At 41.5% G+C, this 22,111-nt stretch overlaps 1 long non-coding RNA gene across 1 annotated transcript; it reads right to left on the bottom strand.

Annotated features, from left to right (window-relative positions):
• Positions 1-11,701: 11,701 nt before the first annotated feature.
• Positions 11,702-20,543, bottom strand: LOC106583592 (uncharacterized). The gene is made up of 6 exons (XR_001323564.2): positions 20,022-20,543; positions 14,145-14,444; positions 13,928-14,016; positions 12,488-12,614; positions 12,109-12,185; positions 11,702-11,964 (listed from the first exon to the last, which is right to left on the bottom strand). It is a non-coding gene; the product is annotated as an uncharacterized lncRNA (long non-coding RNA).
• Positions 20,544-22,111: the final 1,568 nt, after the last annotated feature.

Raw genomic sequence — 22,111 nt, 5'->3', positions numbered from 1 at the left:
CAAAGAAATGGTTCAACATTTCAGTATTCATTTAGGGATCTAGTAGCAAGCTAAGACTTTATTGATCATACAGGGGGGTGCTAGCATTTCTGTACACATGAGAACGTTTGACTGAACCAGCGAAAAGACCTATCTGCAAAAGTTTGGTTATTCTCCCAATTTTACAGCACTGTCGAAGTAGTGAAACCAATCAATGGGATCTCACTGAGGAGGAAAGAATACTACTTCTGTGCATCATACGTTCCCATCTGCCTATGATACATTGGCTAGGAGCATGGAACACTTTTGTCAACGTCCTGTCTGGCCTGGCCAACATTCTGTTTGGACTCTGTTGTTTATGTGAATAATGCTCTTTGTTTGAGGATGCCTGGCCTGGGACTTGGCCTGTCTATTCAGGGAAGTTCATGAGAAGGTTAACTTAAGTAGCATAATATCCATCTCCATCTGCTTAGTTACCCTGGCCCTCATACAACATGCATCAATGGAAATGTGATGCATTGTAGATGTATTCTTGATATAGCTAGAGAGTTAATTTCCTTCTCCATTCTGGGCTGTTTTCTCAGGTGGCCAGGGGGAGCAGGTAAATCTCTGCTTGTCAGACTGAGGGAGGATATGGTGGGGAGGAATTTTTCAGCCCACGCAACGGACCAGGACTGAAACCAGTGAGTGCAAGACAAAGATCCTCTCAATTTTCTTCTGGAGCTTTTATTTCCAGTGTGGATACACTTTATCTAAGGCCCCAATTAAATTCTCATAATCTCAGAATATTGACCATTTAGATTTTTTATTTAACCTTTATTTAACTAGTCATGTCAGTTAAGAACAAATTCTTATTTACAATGACGGCCTACCAAAAGGCAAAAGGCCTCCTGCTGGGACGGGGGCTGGGATTAAAAAAAAAGTAAGATATAGGACAAAACACACATCACAACAAAAGAGACACCACAACACTACATAAAGAGAAACCTAAGACAAAAACGCAGCATGGCAGCAACACAGGACAGCACACCATGGTAGCAACACAGCATGACAACAATATGGTACTAACACAATATGGTAGCAGCATAAAATATGGTACAAACATTGTTGGGTGCAGACAACAGCACAAAGAGCAAGAAGGTAGAGACAGCAATACATCACATGAAGCAGCCACAGCTGTCAGTAAGAGTGTCCATGATTGCGTCTTTGAATGAAGAGATTGAGATAAAACTGCCCAGTTTGAGTGTTTTTTTCCCAGCTCTTTCCAGTCACTAGCTGCAGTAAACTGAAAAGATGAGCGAACCAGGGATGTGTGTGCTTTGGGGACCTTTAACAGAATGTGACTGGCTGAACAGGTGTTGTATGTGGAGGATGAGGGCTGATAGGTAGGGAGGAGTGAGGCCTAAGAAGATTTTTTAAATAAGCTTCAACCAGTGGGTCTTGTGAAAGGGTATACAGAGATGACCAGTTTACAGAGGAGTATAGAGTGCAGTGATGTGTCCTATAAGGAGCATTGGTGGCAAATCTGATGGCCGAATGGTAAAGAACTTCTAGCCGCTCGAGAGGTCCCTTACCTGCCAATCTATAAATTATGTCTCCGTAATCTAGCATGGGTAGGATGATCATCTGAATCAGGTTTGGCAGCTGGGGTGAAAGAGGAGCGATTACAATAGAGGAAAACAAGTATAGATTTAACTTTAGTCTGCAGCTTTGATATGTGCTAAGAGAAGGACAGTGTACTGTCTAGTACTTGTATGAGGTGACTACATCAAGTTCTAAACCCTCAGCGGTAGTAATCACACCTGTGGGGAAAGAGGCATTCTTCTTACCAAACCACATGACCTTTGTTTTGGAGGTGTTTAGAACAAGGTTAAGGGCAGAGAAAGCTTGTTGTACACGAAGAAAGCTTTGTTGTGGAGCGTTTAACACAAAATCCGGGGAGGGGCCAGCTGAGTATAAGACTGTATCATCTGCATATAAATGGATAAGAGAGCGTACTACTGCCTGAGCTATGTTGTTGATGTAAATTGAAAAGAGCTTGGGGCCTAGGATCGAGCCTTGGGGTACTCCCTTGGTGACAGGCAGTGGCTGAAACAGCAGATGTTCTGTCATTATATACTGCACTCTTTGAGAGAGGTAGTTAGCAAACCAGGCCAGAGTCACCAATACTCCTTAGCCGGCCCACAAGAATGGAATGGTCTACCATATCAAATCTTTGGCAAAATCAATAAAAATAGCAGCACAACATTGCTTAGAATCAAGGGCAATGGTGACATCATTGAGGACCTTTAAGGTTGCAGTGACACATCCATAACCTGAGCAAAAACCAGATTGCATACCAGAGAGAATCCTATAGACATCAAGAAAGCCAGTCAGTTGATTATTGAAGTTTTTCCAACACTTTTGATAAACAGGGCAAAATAGAAATTGGCCTATACAGTTAGGATCAGCTTGATCTCCCCCTTTAAATAAAGGATGAACCGTGGCTGCCTTCCCAGAGAGGAGCGACAAGTTAAAAAGGTCAGAGATATTCTCTAAACCATCTGACCCAGATGTTTTTTTGGGGAGAAACTTTGTAGCGGGGCAGGGGAAAAAGAGGGGGAGGAGCATCGGGGCTAGTCGCATTAGAAGGGGAGGGAAATGAGGAAATGTTGGACGGGCAAGGAGGCATGGCTGAGTCAAATAGGAATCTTGACTTAATGAAGTGGTGATTAAAGTGCTCAGCCATGTGCTCCTTGTCAGTAACAACCACATCATCAACATTAAGGGACATGGGCAGCTGTGAGGAAGAGGGTTCCTTCTCCAGGTCTTTAACCGTTTTCCAGAACTTCTTGGGGTTAGACCCATAGAGAGAGACCCTCTCTTAAACTTTGGCCTTCCGGATAGCCTGAGTGCACTTATTTCTCATTTGCCTGAATGAGAGCCAGTCAGCCTGAGTATGCGTGTGCCAAGCCTTTCGCCAAATGTAATTCTTGAGGTGGAGTAACTCTGCAAGATTACGGTCGAACCAGGGTTTGAACCTGTTTCTAATTCTCTATTCCTAATGTGGGCATGTTTGTTAACAATACCACTGAAAATATCAAAAAAGAAGGTCCAAGCATCTTCGACAGAGGGGATCAAGCTGATTCTATATCAATTTACAGAGGCCAGGTCATGAAGGAAGGCTTGCTCATTAAAGTTTTTTAGCAAGCGTCTATGACAAATCAGGACAGATCGTTTCACTGAGCAGTCATTACGAACACAGGCTGTAAAACAGTGATCACTAAGGTCATTACAGGAAACACCAGACTCATACCTATCAGGATTATTTGTGAGGATAACATCGAGGAGAGTAGCCTTTTCTGGGTGTTTGGAGTCAAACCTTGTGGGATTGGTAATAATCTGAGAAAGATTTAGGGAGTTCCATTGCTTTAAAACTTGGTCATGTGGTTTAAGCATGTCCCAGTTTAGGTCACCTAGCAGGACAATTTGAGACTTAGTGTAAGGGGCCAGGAGAGAGCTTAGGGCAGGTAGGGTACAGGCCAGTGCTAATGAAGGACAGTAACACCCAGCAACAGTCAACAAAGAGCTATTTGAAGGTTTACTGCTTAAAACCAGCAAATCAAATTGTTTGGGGACAGACTTGGTGAAGACAACCGAGCCATTCCACCCCCTTTGGAATATCTGTTATGCCGAAAAAGGTTATAACCAGAAAGGTTAACATCAGTATTCATAACACTCTTCCTTAACCACGTCTCAGTAATGACCAAAACATCTGGATTGGAGCTGTGAACCCACACTTTCAATTGATACATTTTAGGTAATACGCTTCTAGTGTTAACGTGCAGAATACCCAGGCTTTTAAGAGAGCAGAAATCAGTGAAGCAGATATCAGAGCACAAGTCAGAATTGGGGCTAGCAACAGTAGATGGGCCAGAGTGTACATGCACATTTCCAGATATCATCAGAAGTAATACAATCATTGCACTGCATATGACAGGGAGAGCTCTGCAGTGTTGATTTATGACATTGAATGTGCATTAGATAGCAACAAGATCATATTCTACAGCAATTTCATCAGGTAACATGAATACAAAGCTGCCGAGAGGTGGTTAGAATAGGATGGGAGGCCAAGAGCCCGTGTAACCAATAGAGAGTCAGAGACCCAAGTGTGAGAACAAACAGTCTGTCCCACGGTTGGGTGAACAAGAAAGTTCATAGTCAACAAAGCATGCAGGAGTCAAGAGGCAAATAGCATAAGTTACAAGAAAATATAACGACTTTGGGCTAGCCATTGTAAGTTCAGAGTCACTCGCCCCAACAGTGCGTGTGTGCTGGAGGTAAGCGAAAGCTCGGGAGAGAGGGTGGACTGTGGCAAGGGTACCTGTACCAGACAGGGGGAGACAGGCCAGGGCAGACGGTGAACAGCTCGCCAGGTGGAATCCAAGCAGCAGTGCAGCAGGCAACAGGAGTAGGTGTCACACCCACTTGGGAGAAGCTTTTTTCTGGAGGCAGATTTCTTGTAGAAAATACCAGTGGATGGTCTCTGAACAGCGGAAGGTGGCTTCAAAAGGCCTTGACTCCTGCAATTGTTGGGCTCAAAGGCTTTGACACCTCTTACTTCACACCTCTGTGCTAATTGAAGTTGTATCTGTTCTGTCCTAGCAAGCTTTGCAGCTTTAGCATTCAGTCCCCATAAAATAAAATATATCATTGTAATGTATTTATTAGATTTTTTTCTTGGCTTTAAAAATAGCATCAGACCAAACATTACTCACTCAGTTCCAGGTTGGATGGTGTCCTCAGGTCTCTGCTGTTTGTTTGCCAGAGCACTCGCTGTATAGCTTGGAAAAAGGAATCCTTGGTAGTAGGAAACCTTCCAGGTAATTTTGTCCAAAATCAATTTGTAGTTTTGATCTGGAGTGAAGGTTATGCTATGGAGGGTAGCATCATGTATATGTCCCTGCTAAAAAATCCAAATTTATCTAACTCCAAATCTATATTTTTGTAAAAACATGCTGAAAAATGCAGGAGCTCACATGCAGCTGTGTCTCTCTCTCTATCTCCCTCTTAAACTTATCAATGCAATCTTAATGAGGACAGGTGGGTCTGTGTGAATTTAAATAAATAAAGCATAGCAACATAGTGGTACATCCATTTTGGTCCCACTAAAAAAGAACAAAAGCCTTTGTGAACCCAATTTTGGAACCCTAAGTGTGCTAATTACTAGGAAATAACTTGGTAGAGACAATTAGAACCTATGGGTATGTGTGCTAATTACAGTGCATTCACAAAGTATTCAGACCCCTTGACTTTTTCCACATTTTGTTACATTACAGCCTCATTCTAAAATTGAATAAATTGGGGGTTTTTCTTATCAATCTACACACAATACCTCATAATGACAAATCAAAACAGTTTTGTTTTTAATTCTTGCAAAATAATACATTTACATAAGTATTCAGACCCTTTACTCAGTACTTTGTTGAAATAACTTTGGTAGTGATTACAGCCTTGAGTCTTCTTGGTTATGACACTACAACCTTGGCACACCTGTATTTGGGGAGTTTCTCCTATTTTTCTCTGCAGATTCCAAGTTCATTCAGCTTGGATGGGGAGCGTCGCTGCACAGCTATTTTCAGGTCTCTCCAGAGATGTTGGATCGGGTTAAAGTCCAGGCTCTGGCTGGGCCACTCAAGGACATTCAGAGACTTGTCCTGAAGCCACTCCTGGTCTGAAAGTCCTTTAGGTGCCTTTTGGCAAACTCCTGGCGAGCTATCATGTGCCTTTTACTGAGGAGTGGCTTCCATCTGGCCACTCTACCATAAAGGCATGATTGGTGGAGTGCTGCAGAGATGGTTGTCTTTCTGGAAGGTTCTCCCATCTCCACAGAGGAACTCTGGAGCTCTGTCAGTGACCATCGGGTTCTTGGTCACCTCGCTGACGAAGGCCCTTCTCCCCTGATTGTGCAGTTTAGCTGGGCGGCCAGCTCTAGGAAGGGTCTTGGTGGTTCCAAACTTCTTCCATTTAAGAATGATGGAGGCCACTGTGTTCTTGGGGACCTTCAATACTGCAGAAATGCTTTGGTAACCTCCCCAGATCTGTGCCTCGACATAATCCTGTCTCAGAGCTCTACGGTCAATTCCTTTGACCTCATGGCTTGGTTTTTGCTCTGACATGCACTGCCAACTGTGGGACCTTTCCAAATCATGTCCAATCAATTGAATTTACCACAGGTGGACTCCAATCAAGTTGTAGTTGTAGAAACATCTCAAGGATGGTCAATGGAAACAGGATGCACCTGAGCTCAATTTCGAGTCTCATAGCAAAGGTTCTGAATACTTATGTAAATAAGGTATTTCAGTTTTTTTATATAAGTTTGCAAACATTTCTAAAAACCTGTTTTAGTTTTGTAATTATGGGGTATTGTGTGTAGATTGAGGAGTAAAATTTGTTATTTAATCCATTTTAGAATAAGGCTGTAATGTAACAAATTGTGGAAAAAGTGAAGGGGTCTGAATACTTTCTGAATGCACTGTAGGTGCTTCAGAAATCCTAAGGAAATGTCATGATCTTCATTTTCCAGGTTTCAGGAGAAGCGGCAGAGCCTGCTGGAGAGGCTGTTCCTCAAACCCAGAGCTAAGGCTCCCAGGGACGTCATTCAAGTGTTGGTCCAGGAAAAGGGGAGGGAGGGAGTTCTTCGACCCACTCCACAACAACCCACTCCCAAACCAGTTGCGACTGGAATGAGCCAAACCACAACCTCGGAACAGCTCCAAGACTCTGTTCTCATTTCAGTGGGAGGAGGAGTAGAGGTGGACAGTGAAACTGTTTGACTCTACTACTGCAGCAGAACCCTCCCTCTGGCCTGGGGAACGATGCAGTAGTACTGGACATCCCCACTACGGGGGAGAGGGTGTTTGTGTTCCGCACCCCGCTGAAGCCCCAGAGCACCACAGGAGCCACCAACAGGAAGACGAAGAAGAGGTACTTCCTTAATCTGAAGAATGGGTCGGTGGCCCCCACGGACCAACCCTGAGTTTGTTGGTGGTTTTAGGTGACCAACCCTGAGTTTCTGGTCCGGGTTGGTCTTCTAAAAATTGGTCATAGGATCAATTCTGGGTACAGAAGATTCCTACTGGTCCTAAACTGTATCCCAAGCCTGGTCCCAGATCTGTTTGGTGTGACAAGAAACAAATAAGTCATTACAGATGACAATGGCTAAAACAGCATAAACAGATCTGGGACCTGGGTGGGGGGGGCCCTGTTAGATTCTGCTATGTGGTTTTAAATGTCCCACCAGTATGTTACTCACTGATGGTATGATAAAAATGAACAGAATGATTTATAATAATTTGGTTGAAATAGTCAGCAAGTAATGTAAAATAGCCAGATAGTTGCAGGCTTTGTCTTTAGGCAGGTAGTTTTTATTAGAACAAATGAGTTGCACTTCTTGTTAAATACTTATGTATTCACCATTATCAATATTTTAACACATTTTATGAATGCAATTATGATAAATTAATAACATTTTTATCAAAAACATTATTTTTGTGTTCTTGTCAATTGTATGTTAAACATCTGCAACAGTGCAGTCATCTTATAGCTCCGTTTTTGGCCAGTTCCAAAATATATTTTTTTAACACATTTCAACCAATGTGTTATAACTATCAATACATTTAAAATATATATATATATTTAACCTTTATTTAACTAGGCAAGTCAGTTAAGAACAAATTCTTGTTTAAAATGGCGCAAACCCTAACAACGCAGGGCCAATTGTACGCCGCCCTATGGGACTCAGTGATACAGCCTGCAATCGAACCAGGGTCTGTAGTGACGCCTCCAGCACTGAGATGCAGTGCCTTACATGCTGACCAAACCACATGCACACGTGCGTCCGCATGCGCATCGCGCGCTAGTTGATTTTGTTCTCCTACACCAGAAGCGATCCAAAAACGCAGGTTGAAATATCAAAACAAACTCTGAACCAATTAGATTAATTTGGGGACAGGTCAAAAAGCATGAACCATTTATGGCAATTAAGCTAGCTAGCTTGCTGTTGCTAGCTAATTTGTCTTTGTAATATAAACATTGGGTTGTTATTTTACCTGAAATGCACAAGGTCCTCAACTCCGACAATTAATCCACAGATGAAACGGTAAACCGAATTCGTTTCTCGTCATCTCTCCTTCCTTCAGGCTTATTTTACTTCTTTGGACTTGATATGGCTGTTGGCAACCAACTTTACAGCATTACTGTAACCGAACAGAGTGTGGACCTAAGTTCATCTTTCAATCACCCAGGTGGGAATATGCTCCTAAAAACCAATGAGGAGATGGGAGAACTTCACATAGAACCAATTTCTATTTTAGTGCCTGGCCACACAGACGCTCGCAAGCAATGTGGGTGCAATGATTGAATAACAAGTATGTGTAAATGTATTTTGCAACGCTCACTGCGCAAGTGGTGTGGTCAGCATGTTACGCTTCGAACATATCGACAGCATCATTGTGCAAAATTGTTCGCAGCATCATCTGGATATGTAATGCAATGACTGTCGGTGTGTCCTTAGCATAACACCATGCCCAAACCAGACGCGTCGCGTGCACGAGTGTTGCAAAATAAATTTACACATACATGTTATTCAATCATTGTACCCACACTGTTCGCGAGCGCCAACGAGCGTCTGCGTTGTCAAGAGCATGTCCTGCCTCTCCCATCTCCTCATTGGTTTTTAGAAGCATATACCCATGTGGGTGATTGAAAGATGAACTGAGGTCACTTATGGTAATGCACCTTATTATGAAAGTTAGTTGCCAATCGTCATATAAAGTCCAAAGAAGATAAAGAAGCGTGGAAGAAGGAGAAATTACTTGAAACGATTCGGTTGACCGTTTTATGTGTGGATTAATTGTAGGAGTAGAGGACCTTCTGCATTTCAGGTGAAATAACAACTCAATGTTTATATCCCTGGCCAAATTAGCTAGCGACAGCTAGCTAGTTAGCTAAATATGACAAATTAACTAGCAACTGCAAGCTAGCTAGCTAAATTGCCATAAATGTTTAATGCTTTTCGACCTGTCCCCAAATTAATATAATTGGTTCAGAGTTTGATATTTAACGAGGTAAAGACAGTTTCAAGTTGGATATTCGTGCCTTCAAACAACAATAGCTTTCAAACCACTTGAGCCACAGACTACAAATAAGTGTTGGAAAAATTGCGCACAACATTGCACATGTTTTATTTTCACGATTTGGACATGAATTCGCTTCCAAAGCAAATAAACATGTGGAAATGTGAGCGCTTTTTGTATTCCTAGTTGAATTAATTAGGGAGCGTAAACAAAGTACAAACTTTTTTTACATTCGATTTTACATTTCAATAGCTCCTTGGTCATGTGACCTACTTGACTCAAACAAGGTTCAGAATGTCCACTGACTACCCTTCTATATTGCACACCCTTTGGTTTGTCCATTTTCATCTCACTCGATTTTACATACGTTTTTCAAAGTTTCTAATTTCAAAAGCTCATTGGTCATGTGACCTACTGACTTCAAACAAGGTGCATAATATCCATTGACTAACCTTCTATATTGCACAACCTTCAGTTTGTCCATTTTCATCTCCCACGTTTTTACATACATTTTTCTAAATGTAAAACTTCAATAGCTCCTTGGTCATATGACCTACTGGACTCAAACAAAATGTAGAATGTCCACAGACTAGCTTTATATAGAGTGTGCAACTCTTATTTGTGTACTGTAAAATCACACGGTGTAACGTACATTTTTCATAGTTTTAACTTTCAATAGCTCCTTGGTCATGTCAATTACACACCTAAGAAGCGTGCAGTGGATATACACACATATTGCATAACATCTAGTCATGTATCTTCTATATTGTTGTACATTAATAAACTCAGCAAAAAAAGAAATGTCCCTTTTTCAGGACCCTATCTATCAAAGATAGTTAGCAAAAATCCAAGTAACTTCACAGATCTTCATTGTAAAGGGTTTGAACACTGTTTCCCATGCTTGTTCAATGAACCATAAACAATTAATGAACATGCACCTGTGTCGTAAAGACACTAACAGCTTACAGACGGTAGGCAATTAAGGTCACAGATATGAAAACTTAGCACACTAAATAGGCCTTTCTACTGTCTCTGAAAAACACCAAAAGAAAGACGCCCAGGGTCCCTGCTTATCTGCGTGAACGTGCTTAAGGCATGCTGCAAGGAGGCATGAGAACTGCAGATGTGGCCAGGGCAATAAATTGCAATGTCCGTACTGTGAGACACCTAAGACAGCGCTACAGGGAGACAGGACGGACAGCTGATCGTCCTCGCAGTGGCAGACCACGTGTAACAACACCTGCACAGGATCGGTACATCACAACTGTGGGACAGGTAAAGGATGGCAACAACTGCCCGAGTTACACCCGGAACGCACAATCCCTCCATCAGTGCTCAGACTGTCCGCAATAGGCTGAGAGAAGCTGGCTGAGGGCTTGTAGGCCTGTTGTAAGGCAGGTCCTCACCAGACATCACTGGCAACAACGTCGCCTATGGGCACAAACCCACTGTCACTTGACCAGACAGGACTGGAAAAAAGTGCTCTTCACTGACGAGTCGTGGTTTTGTCTCACCAGGGGTGATGGTCGGATTCGCGTTTATCGTCAAAGGAATGAGCGTTACACAGAGGCCTGTACTTTGGAGCTGAATCGATTTGGAGGTGGTCCGTCATGGTCTGGGGCGGTGTATCACAGCATCATCGGACTGAGCTTGTTGTCATTGCAGGCAATCTCAACGCTGTGCGTTACAGGGAAGACATCCTCCTCCCTCATGTGGTACTCTTCCTGCAGGCTCATTCTGACATGACCCTCCAGCATGACAATGCTGCCAGCCATACTGCTCGTTCTGTGTGTGATTTCCTGCAAGACAGGAATGTCAGTGTTCTACCATGGCCAGCGAAGAGCCCGGATCTCAATCCCATTGAGCACGTCTGGGACCTGTTGGATCGGAGGGTGAGGGCTAGGCCCATTCCCCCCAGAAATGTCCGGGAACTTGCAGGTGCCTTGGTGGAAGAGTGGGGTAACATCTCACAGCAAGAACTGGCAAATCTGGTGAGGAGGAGATGCACTGCAGTACTTAATGCAGCTGGTGACCACACCAGATACCGACTGTTACTTTTGATTTTGACCCCCCCCCCTTTGTTCAGGGACACATTATTTCATTTCTGTTAGTCACATGTCTGTGGAACTTGTTCAGTTTATGTCTCAGTTGTTGAATCTTATGTTCATACAAATATTTACACATGTTAAGTTTGCTGAAAATAAACGCAGTTGACAGTGAAAGGGTGTTTCTTTTTTGCTGAGTTTATTAGTTTGACAATTAGGGGGTTCAGTCCAGTGTTGTTTACCCTTTTCTTTAATATTTATCTATAATAATTGGTAGTTATAAGTACTTATTTTCCTTGTTTTTTATTTTTCTACAGTATTTAACAGCGGTACACAATAGGAGAGAGACAGATAATATCTATTTTTATCATTAATATCAACCTTAAAGGAAAAGGGCAAAGTACGAGAGTCGTGTTATTAATTGTCCAAAGCAGGGATGGAGAGTGAGCTAGTAAGGTAGGCTGCAGTGGGTTTGCTGGTTAATACATATACTGAACATGTAACCACAGTAATGATGGCCAGAAAATCAATGAATAAAAATTGAATATTGACAAATTAAACAGAAATTGTAGACCTTTAATCTTTTCCAACATGTCAAGTGACACTTTACTTCAAATAAGTATGAAACATTTCACAGTGTTAACTTTCTCTTTATTCCTGGTTGATGTACATGTCAGAACCTCTTCAGTGTGGATGGGGTATAGCATACATTTTCAACAACAAAGACTGCACTTCCAGTTTGTGTTCTTTACTCTGTTGAACTCTTTTGTCTTCATTCTTAGGCACAGCACATGGAACCACCGTTGGCATGCAAAACATTCAATCTAAAACAAAACAAAGCGTAACACGTTATAAATAATATCAATGCAGTATGTCGAATTAGCCATCCATTGTGTTATATCATAAATTGTCTTACATGCCGTCACTGTTGTCAAAAGATTATAAACATGTTAAATAAAGTTACTAACCCATTCAGTCTTTGGGCCACATCCAGGTTCTTTATCTTTATCAGCACACATGAAGCAGTTGTTGGCTTTGTTGAACTCTGAAATCATAGGCATGAACTGAACATATGGCTGTCCCACACAACTACATAAAAATAAAGAATTTACATTTACTTTGAATTAAATGTCATTACACATCAGACATTTTTAGTATATCCTCAGCCATTTCTTTTCGCAGTTGCTCTGTATGTTTTTGTGAAGATTCTATATCAATTTGGGAGGGGATGTTGTGGAAGTTCTGTGCAACTTCCTTGGCCATCTACACCAAAAAATCAAATAGAGTCTTTGACCTAATTGTCACATAACAGCAAACGATTCATTATTGAAAATATAACTATCAAACCTGCATTACAAAGACCACGCAGCTGAAGGTGTCCTGCTGCATGGTGTGAGTTATTTCCCCTCCTTTCCACTTTATGTCCACCCAGTTGTCTTTTCCATGGCAGGATCTTCTCATTTTGAAGTATTCTCTTTTTTATATAAACATAATGGAATTCTGATTAGTTATAGGCAAATGAATACAAAGGCCAAAATTGTATGCTGTTTTCCTTATCACTATAATCTAATAGCGGTAATTTCCTTTATGTCCCATTCTACAAACAGCCTAAATTATAGGCACTGAACCATTTACAGGACAATAATAAAAGTAGCATATAGGATTCAACCCTAGCACAGAGTGAATAAATGTAGAGCGTTTGTAGACTTGAAGAAAAATTACGTGACAGTTTCATCAGTACGTGCTTAAAGTCATATCACAAAGATCACAGATGACAGTGCCCACCAAGTCTAAGACAATAGAGAAATAATTGTAAGCACCAAAGTATGTTTATCAAAATAATATCTGAAAATGTCAGTTGTTGAACATAATACTTCTATTTGCAATAGCAATTTATGGTATATGTAGTTGAGGAATATTCCATGTACCAACACTACATGCAGGACGGACAAAAGACATTCCCACATACAGCATACACATACATAGAGGTATTTTTCAGCTATGATTTTACCACTCAGAATCCAGAATGGATATGACAATGGGGCAAGCAGAGGACGTAATACACCCTTACAACAATCAACTTTTTGATCTTCTTGACTTCTTATCTGGTAAACTGCTACTGTGTGTCAAGAAAAGAGCCCCAATTAGGGGTTAGTGTACTCCAGTAAAAAAGGGCTGGTTTAGATGAAAAACTATTGCCCTGTGTCCCCGTTCATAGGGGCATGAGAGACTAGTCAGTGGTAGAATTGAGTTGGCACTTTATTGGCCAAAACACTCACAGGTTGAGGTTACTCATGGACAGTAATTAGTAAAAAAAAAAAAATGTGCATTGACGCATTGTGTCTTCTAACTGTCCAAGAATAGGATCCAAAGTGTTAGGAAATATTTGTTCCCATAAATACAAAGGAGGATGTATCTCCTCATACCTCTGATACTTTAGTCAGACTGCCAGACAGTGTAAAAACTTTATGATGGGGCCGGCAACGAAGTTCCCATTGACTAAGCACCACAGAGCCAATCAGGAGAGAATACATACAGGTCAAGGGTGCCAATTGAAAGTCAAGGGGTGTGTCTGTGCCTTTTGGATTACTCTCTCTTTACAGAGAACCCCTGTGGTTCAAGTCAAGAGCTTCCCTTCACCTTTCAGTCTGCTCTGCACATGTCTGAAAGTGACAGAGCCAGCAGCCAAGAGAGTTTTTCACAGTATGTCATAAAAAAGTATTACACTTATGAATGTATGTAAAATGCTAATATGTATTAGATCCAGCACAATAGAATAACTAAGACCTGAATTTGAATGCAGCGTGTTCCGATTCCTCCTCTTTCTGTCCAGCAGGGTCAACCAAAAACACTTGGCCTGATGGTTCATGCAGATACTGGGGAAACAATATAGAAATGTATTGATCCCTTAAATGATTTTACTATTAAACGACCCATATCACAACCCTCATACCTCTTCACAAAAATGTACCTAAATCAATTTTGGAAAAAGGATTTTACTCACAATGAACCTGGATGTGGTTCTGGTTCACATTCAAGAAACTCATGACAGCATTGTAGTTGCTGAAGTTCACCTGAAATAAATAATTTTACATGCTTGCCACTAAGCCCCCCAAAAATGTATGAATAGTTAATCCTTTAAAATTACACTAACAGATTGTACTAGTACTGTGGGCAGACATTGCTTGCACACTTAACTTCTTTCTCCATTTAGAATGACTTGGGCTGAGTAATGATTTAGGATGTAAATCTTTGTCCCGTGACCACAGCTTTTTGTGGTTGCTTGAAAGTACCATTTGATTGTCTGTATAAGGAAAGAAAGTAAAACCACAAATGCTTTGAATGTGAAGAACATTATACAAATAATTAGCATAAACTAAAATACATAGACATTTCAGAGAATATTGGTTAGTTAGAAGGATTGTTTATCAAGACTTAAAACAAACGTAATTACATTTTGCCTTTGTTTTTATTTGTCTAATATATTCTGGCTACATGCAATTTAATGGGTAATTGTCACATACAGTTGAAGTCGGAAGTTTACATACACCTTAGCCAAATACATTTAAACTCAGTTTTTCTCAATTCCTGACATTTCATACGAGTAAAAATTCCCTGTCTTAGGTCTGTTAGGATCACCACTTTACTTTAAGAATGTGAAATGTCAGAATAATAGTAGAGAGAATTATTTATTTCAGCTTTTATTTCTTTCATCACATTCCCAGTGGGTCAGCAGTTTACATGCACTCAATTAGAATTTGGTAGCATTGCCTTTAAATTGTTTAACTTGGGTCAAATGTTTTGGGTAGCCTTCCACAAGCTTCCCACAATAAGTTGGGTGAATTTTGGCCCATTCCTCCTGACAGAGCTGGTGTAACTAAGTCAGGTTTGTAGGCTTCCTTGCTCGCACACGCTTTTTCAGTTCTGCCCACAAATGTTATACGGGATTGAGGTGAGGGCTTTGTGATGGCCTCTCCAATACCTTGACTTTGTTGTCCTTAAGCCATTTTGCCACAACTTTGGAAGTATGCTTGTGGTCATTGTCCATTTGGAAGACCAGTTTGCGACCAAGCTTTAACTTCCTGACTGATTTCTTGAGATGTTGCTTCAATATATCCACATCATTTTCCTACCTCATGATGCCATCTATTTTGTGAAGTGCACCAGTCCCTCTAGCAGCAAAGCACCCCCACAACAATGCTGCCACCCTGTGCTTCACGGTTGGGATGGTGTTCTTCAGCTTGCAAGCCTCCCCCTTTTTCCTACAAACATAACGATGGTCATTATGGCCAAACAGTTCTATTTTTGTTTCATCAGACCAAAGGACATTTCTCCAAAAAGTACGATCTCTGTCCCCATGTGCAGTTGCAAACCGTAGTCTGGCTTTTTTATGGCGGTTGAAGCAGTGGCTTCTTCCTTGCTGAGCGACCTTTCAGGTTATGTCAATATAGGACTTGTTTTACTGTGGATATAGATACTTTTGTACCTCTTTCCTCCAGCATCTTCACAAGGTCCTTTGCTGTTGTTCTGGGATTGATTGCACTTTTCACACGAAAGTACGTTCATCTCTAGGAGACAGAACGTGTCTCCTTCCTGAGCGGTATGACGGTTGCGTGGTCCCATGGTGTTTATACTTGTTTGTACAGATGAACGTGGTACCTTTAGACATTTGGAAATTGCTCTCAAGGATGAACCAGATTTGTGGAGGTCTACAATTTTTCTTCTGAGGTCTTGGCTGATTTCTTTTGATTTTCCCATGATGTCAAGCAAAGAGGCAGTGAGTTTGAAGGTAGGCCTTGAAATACATCCACAGGTACACCTCCAATTGACTCAAATTATGTCAATTAGCCTATCAGAAGCTTGTAAAGCCATTACATCATTTTCTGGAATTTTCCAAGCTGTTTAAAGGCACAGTCAACTTAGTGTATGTAAACTTCTGACACACTGGAATTGTGATAAGTGAAATAAACTGTCTGTAAACAACTTTTTGGAAATATTACTTCTGTCATGACCAAAGTAGATGTCCTAACCGACTTGCCAAAACTATAGTTTGTTAAATTCTCTGGCCTAGGTGGGACGTGACCGTCCCACACTATTCAACAGCCAGTGAAATAGCATGGCGCGAAATACAAAACAGCAAAAATATCATAATTTCAATTTCTCAAACACACGACTATTTTACACCATTTTAAAGATACACTTCTCCTTAACCTCTCTGGGGCAGTAGGACGCTTGCGTCCCACCTACTCAACAGCCAGTGTAATCCCGTGGCGCGATATTCAAATACCTTAGAAATGCTATTACTTCAATTTCTCAAACATATGACTATTTTACACCATTTTAAAGACGAGACTCTCGTTAATCTAACCACACTGTCCGATTTCAAAAAGGCTTTACAACGAAAGCAAAACATTAGATTATGTCAGCAGAGTACCCAACCAGAAATAATCAGACACCCATTTTTCAAGCTAGCATATAATGTCACATAAACCCAAAGCACAGCTAAATGCAGCACTAACCTTTGATGATCTTCATCAGATGACAATCCTAGGACATTATGTTATACAATACATGCATGTTTTGTTCAATCAAGTTCATATTTATATCAAAAAACAGCTTTTTACATTAGCATGTGACTAGCATGTGACTAGCATTCCCACCGAACACTTCCGGTGAATTTACTAAATTACTCACGATAAACATTCACAAAAAACATAACAATTATTTTAAGAATTATAGATACAGAACTCCTTTATGCACTCGCTATGTCCGATTTTAAAATAGGTTTTCGGTGAAAGCACATTTTGCAATATTCTGTGTAGATAGCCCGGCCATCACAGGCTAGCTATTTTGACACCCACCAAGTGTGGTACTCACCAAACTCCGATTTACTATTAGAAAAGTTTGATTACCTTTGCTGTTCTTCGTCAGAATGCACTCCCAGGACTTCTACTTCAATAACAAATGTTGGTTTGGTTCCAAATAATCCATAGTTATATCCAAATACCGCCGTTTTGTTCGTGCATTCAGGTCACTATCTGAAGGGTAACGCGCGAGCGCATTTCGTGGCAAAAAATGTCAAAATATTCCATTACCGTACTTAGAAGCATGTCAAACGCTGTTTAAAATCAATATTTATGCTATTTTTCTCGTAAAATAGCGATAATATTCCAACCGGGCAACGTTGTATTCATTCAAAGGCAGAAAGAAAAAAATTGAGTAGTCTCGTGAATGCGCATCTCAGTCTCACTGTCCGCAGGCTGACCACTCACAAACTCTGCTGCTGTTCTTTGCCCAGAGACAGCAGACACCCCATTCCACTTTCTGGCGGCTTTAGAGAGCCAATGGAAGCCTTAGAAAGTGTCACTTTACAGCACAGATGCTGTATTTTTGATAGAGATGCAACAGAAGGACAACAAATTGTCAGACAGGGCACTTCCTGTATGGAATCTTCTCAGGTTTTGGCCTGCCATATGAGTTCTGTTACACTCACAGACACCATTCAAACAGTTTTAGAAACTTTAGAGTGTTTTTTATCCAAATATATTAATTATATGCATATTCTCGTTTCTGGGCAAGAGTAGTAACCAGTTTAAATCGGGTACATTTTTTTATCCGGCCGTGAAAATACTGCCCCCTAGCCCCAACAGGTTTTAACTACAAAATGATATTACATGTCCTTAGACTTGGTTAAGTGCACATCTAATGTACTTCTATGTTCATCCTTCATACTGTATGAATTTTTGACCAAGGAGCTATTCAAATTTGAAAGTTTGAAAACTTAATTTAAAATCTTCTGAGATGAAAATGGACAAACTAAAGGTTGTGCAATGTGTAGGCCCACTGAGTGGACATTCTGAACCTTGTTTGAAGTCAGTTGGTCACATGACCAAGGAGCTATTGAAATTTGAAAGTTCAAAAAATGTATGTAAAATAATTTCAGATGAAAATGGACAAACTAAAGGGTGTGCACGTACGCTACGGTCACAAGACGCAGGCCTCCTTACTGTCCCTAGAATTTCTAAGCAAACAGCTGGAGGCAGGGCTTTCTCCTATAGAGCTCCATTTTTATGGAATGGCCTACCTACCCATGTGAGAGACGCAGACTCGGTCACAACCTTTAAGTCTTTATTGAAGACTCATCTCTTCAGTAGGTCCTATGATTGAGTGTAGTCTGGCCCAGGAGTGTGAAGGTGAACGAAAAGGTACTGGAGCAAAGAACTGCCATTGCTGTCTCTGCCTGGCCAGTTCCCCTCTCTCCACTGGGATTCTCTGACTCTAAACCTATTACAGGGGCTGAGTCACTGGCTTACTGGTACTATTCCATGCTGTCCCTAGGAGGGGTGATTCACTTGAGTGGGTTGAGTCACTGATGTGATCTTCCAGTCCGTTTTGCCCCCGCCCGTGCCGTGGCGGAGATCTTTGTGGGCTATACTCAGCCTTGTCTCAGGATGGTAAGTTGGTGGTTGAAGATATCCCTCTAGTGGTGTGGGGGCTGAGCTTTGGCGAAGTGGGTGAGGTTATATCCTGCCTGTTTGTCCCTGTCCGGGGGTTTCGTCGGACGGGGCCACAGTGTCTCCCGACCCCTCTTGTCTCAGTCTCCAGTATTTATGCTGCAATATTTTATGTGTCAGGGGGCTAGGGTCAGTCTGTTATATCTGGAGTATTTATCCTGTCTTATCCGGTGTCCTGTGTGAATTTAAGTATGCTCTCTCTAATTCTCTCTCTTTCTTTCTTTCTTTCTTTCTTTCTTTCTTTCTTTCTTTCTTTATCTCTCTCGGAGGACCTGAGCCCTAGGACCATGCCTCAGGACTACCTGGCCTCATGACTCCTTGCTGTCCCCAGTCCACCTGGCCGTGCTCCTGCTCCAGTTTCAACTGTTCTGCCTGCGGCTATGGAACCCTGACCTGTTCACCGGACGTGCTACCTGTCCCAGACCTGCTGTTTTCAACTCTCTAGAGACTGCAGGAGCGGTAGAGATACTCTGAATGATCGGCTATGAAAAGCCAACTGACATTTACTCCTGAGGTGCTGACAAGTTGCACCCTCGACAACCACTGTGATTATTATTATTTGACCCTGCTGGTCATCTATGAACTTTTGAACATCTTGGCCATGTTCTGTTATAATCTCCACCCGGCACAGCCAGAAGAGGACTGGCCACCCCTCATAGCCTGGTTCCTCTCTAGGTTTCTTCCTAGGTTCCGGCCTTTCTAGGGAGTTTTACCGTGCTTCTACACCTGCATTGCTTGCTGTTTGGGGTTTTAGAATGGGTTTCTGTACAGCACTTTGTGACATCAGCTGATGTAAGAAGGGCTTTATAAATAAATTGAATTGATTGATTGTGCAATATAGAAGGGTAGTCAGCGGACATTCTGAACCTTGTTTGAAGTCAGTAGGTCATATGACCAAAGAGCTATTGAAATTCAAAAATGTAAATAAATAATTTAAATTAGTGTGAAATGTAAATCGACAAAAATAAAAAAGTGTGTGCAATGTGTGTCTATGCCATCGGGTTAGCTACAACCCGTTTTGAAAGTTTTAGGAGTAATGGTTAAAGAGAAATTGGAAGAATCAGATTTGTCACTATGTTGACGGTCCCTAACTGCTGTTGGTGGACGTAACAGGCTGACAACATCGCTCGTGTCGCGTTGCAAAATACATTTTGAAATCTATATTATTCAATTATTGCACCCACACACGTGTATAGATTTATTTTGTCCCACCACACCAAACGCGATCACGACACGCAGGTTAAATATCAAAACAAACAGAAACTCAACGCACGTTTTCTGCAACAGAAAAAGTTAAAATTAGAAAACATTTGGTTACATTAGAAAACGGTTTAATCAAATCAATAATGTAATTTGGAATAGCTCACCGTGCGATGATAATTGTATAGTTTTTCCAAAAGGCCCATTATTTCCTTGCTCAAGCCGAGCACTCGGGAATAGCATGTCGGTGGTGCACAGTCAGCCAACCAAATAAAACTGAAGAAACACAACAAAAGTGTGAGTCTCATCTTTCAGCCGTTGTTGCGTCGGTCAAAACAGGCTTATTATGTTTAGGCAACTAGGCAAGAGCTTTACAACACGAGTGTGCTTCGCCCAGCACCATTGCAGATTATAGTTGGACCGAAAAAAAAAAGTGATGATGACGTCGAAGAAAAATATTTCACTCTCCTATGCATTTTGGAAACAAGTGTATGGAATATGATACGCCGTTTGGGTCTTTGCGTGTCAAAAAAGATACACGTCAAATAACACTATTTGATGCGCAACAAAGTGCATCATCCCATTTTGTAACAATCCACACGTCACAATCAAAATGTATTAATGCATATTTTATTAACCATCGCCCGCAAAATGATTTTGTTCACCCACACCAGAAGCGATTAGGACATGCAGGTTGAAATATCAATACAAAATGAACCAATTATATTAATTTCGAAAAGCATTAAACATTTATGGCAATTTAGCTAGTTAGCTTGCACTTGCTTGCTAATTTGTCCTATTTAGCTAGCTTGCTGTTGCTAGCTAATTTGTCCTGGGATATAAACATTGAGTTGTTATTTACCTGAAATGCACAAGGTCCTCTACTCCGCCAATTAATCCACACATAAAACGGTCAACTGAATCGTTTCTAGTCATCTAGACTTTGGCGATGTCATTTACAAAATAGCCTCCAACACCCTACTCAACAAATTGGATGCAGTCTATCACAGTGCCATCCATTTTGTCACCAAAGCCCCATATACTACCCACCACTGCGACCTGTACGCTCTCGTTGGCTGGCCCTCGCTTCATACTCGTCGCCAAACCTACTGGCTCCAGGTCATCTACAAGACCCTGTGTAACCGATGTGAAATGGCTAGTTAGTTAGCGGTGGTGCGCGCTAATAGCATTTCAATCAGTGACGTCACTCGCTCTGAGACCTGAAGTAGGGTTTCCCCTTGCGTTGCAAGGGCCGCGGCTTTTGTGGCGCGATGGGTAACGATGCTTCGTGGGGTGTCAGTTGTTGATGTGTGCAAGGGTCCCTGGTTCGAGCCCAGGTTGGGGCGAAGAGAGGGACGGAACCTACACTGTTACATTGATGCTGTTGACCCGGATCATTGGTTGCTGCGGAAAAGGAGGAGGTCAAAGGGGGGGTGAGTGTAACCGATGTGAAATGGCTAGTTAGTTAGCGGTGGTGCGCGCTAATAGCATTTCAATCAGTGACGTCACTCGCTCTGAGACCTGAAGTAGGGTTTCCCCTTGTGTTGCAAGGGCCGCGGCTTTTGTGGCGCGATGGTGACTGTTTGACCTCCCCACAGGACCTAGTGTATTTTACAGATGACTGTGAGGCCATTGAGACTGGCCAGAGTACCCCTCACTACAGAGAGGACAGGCTCCAGCTGCTGGTGGAAGAGAAGAGATGAGCCCATCCTGAGACAGAGACAAACACACACACACACACACTTACACACACGCAGGAATATAATTGTGAGGGCATTTAAACTCTGTTTCACACACACACACACACACACACACATACATACATACATACATACATACATACATACATACATACATACATACATACATACATACATACATACATACATACATACATACATACATACATACATACATACATACATAGCATCACACACAACTGTAGCTAAAAAAACATGCCGACATAGTTTAATTTCTAACCTGTAAGCCTGAAGATTTGAGTTTTTTGTCCAAGTGAGGTCTCATGTTAGATGGCATGTGACTGTGGTTACATTTCAAATGGAGAACTTTCCACAGGAAATTAGCTGAATACCAGCTATTCTGATGAAAACCTTTTACCAGAATAAACCAAAATGTTTGTGTGCCTCACTTACTGCTGCTTACCTACCACCTACCACGTTCGAAAGGCATGCCTTATTTATCCAAATATCTTGTATGTTTCCATAACTCTTCATACATACTGAGGTCCCAACTCGTA

The sequence above is a fragment of the Salmo salar genome, chromosome ssa22 (assembly GCF_905237065.1).
Source record: "Salmo salar chromosome ssa22, Ssal_v3.1, whole genome shotgun sequence".
Taxonomy (NCBI): domain Eukaryota; kingdom Metazoa; phylum Chordata; class Actinopteri; order Salmoniformes; family Salmonidae; genus Salmo; species Salmo salar.
The sequence above is the reverse complement of the archived record's forward strand: the minus strand, read 5'-3'. Positions and strand labels throughout refer to the sequence as shown.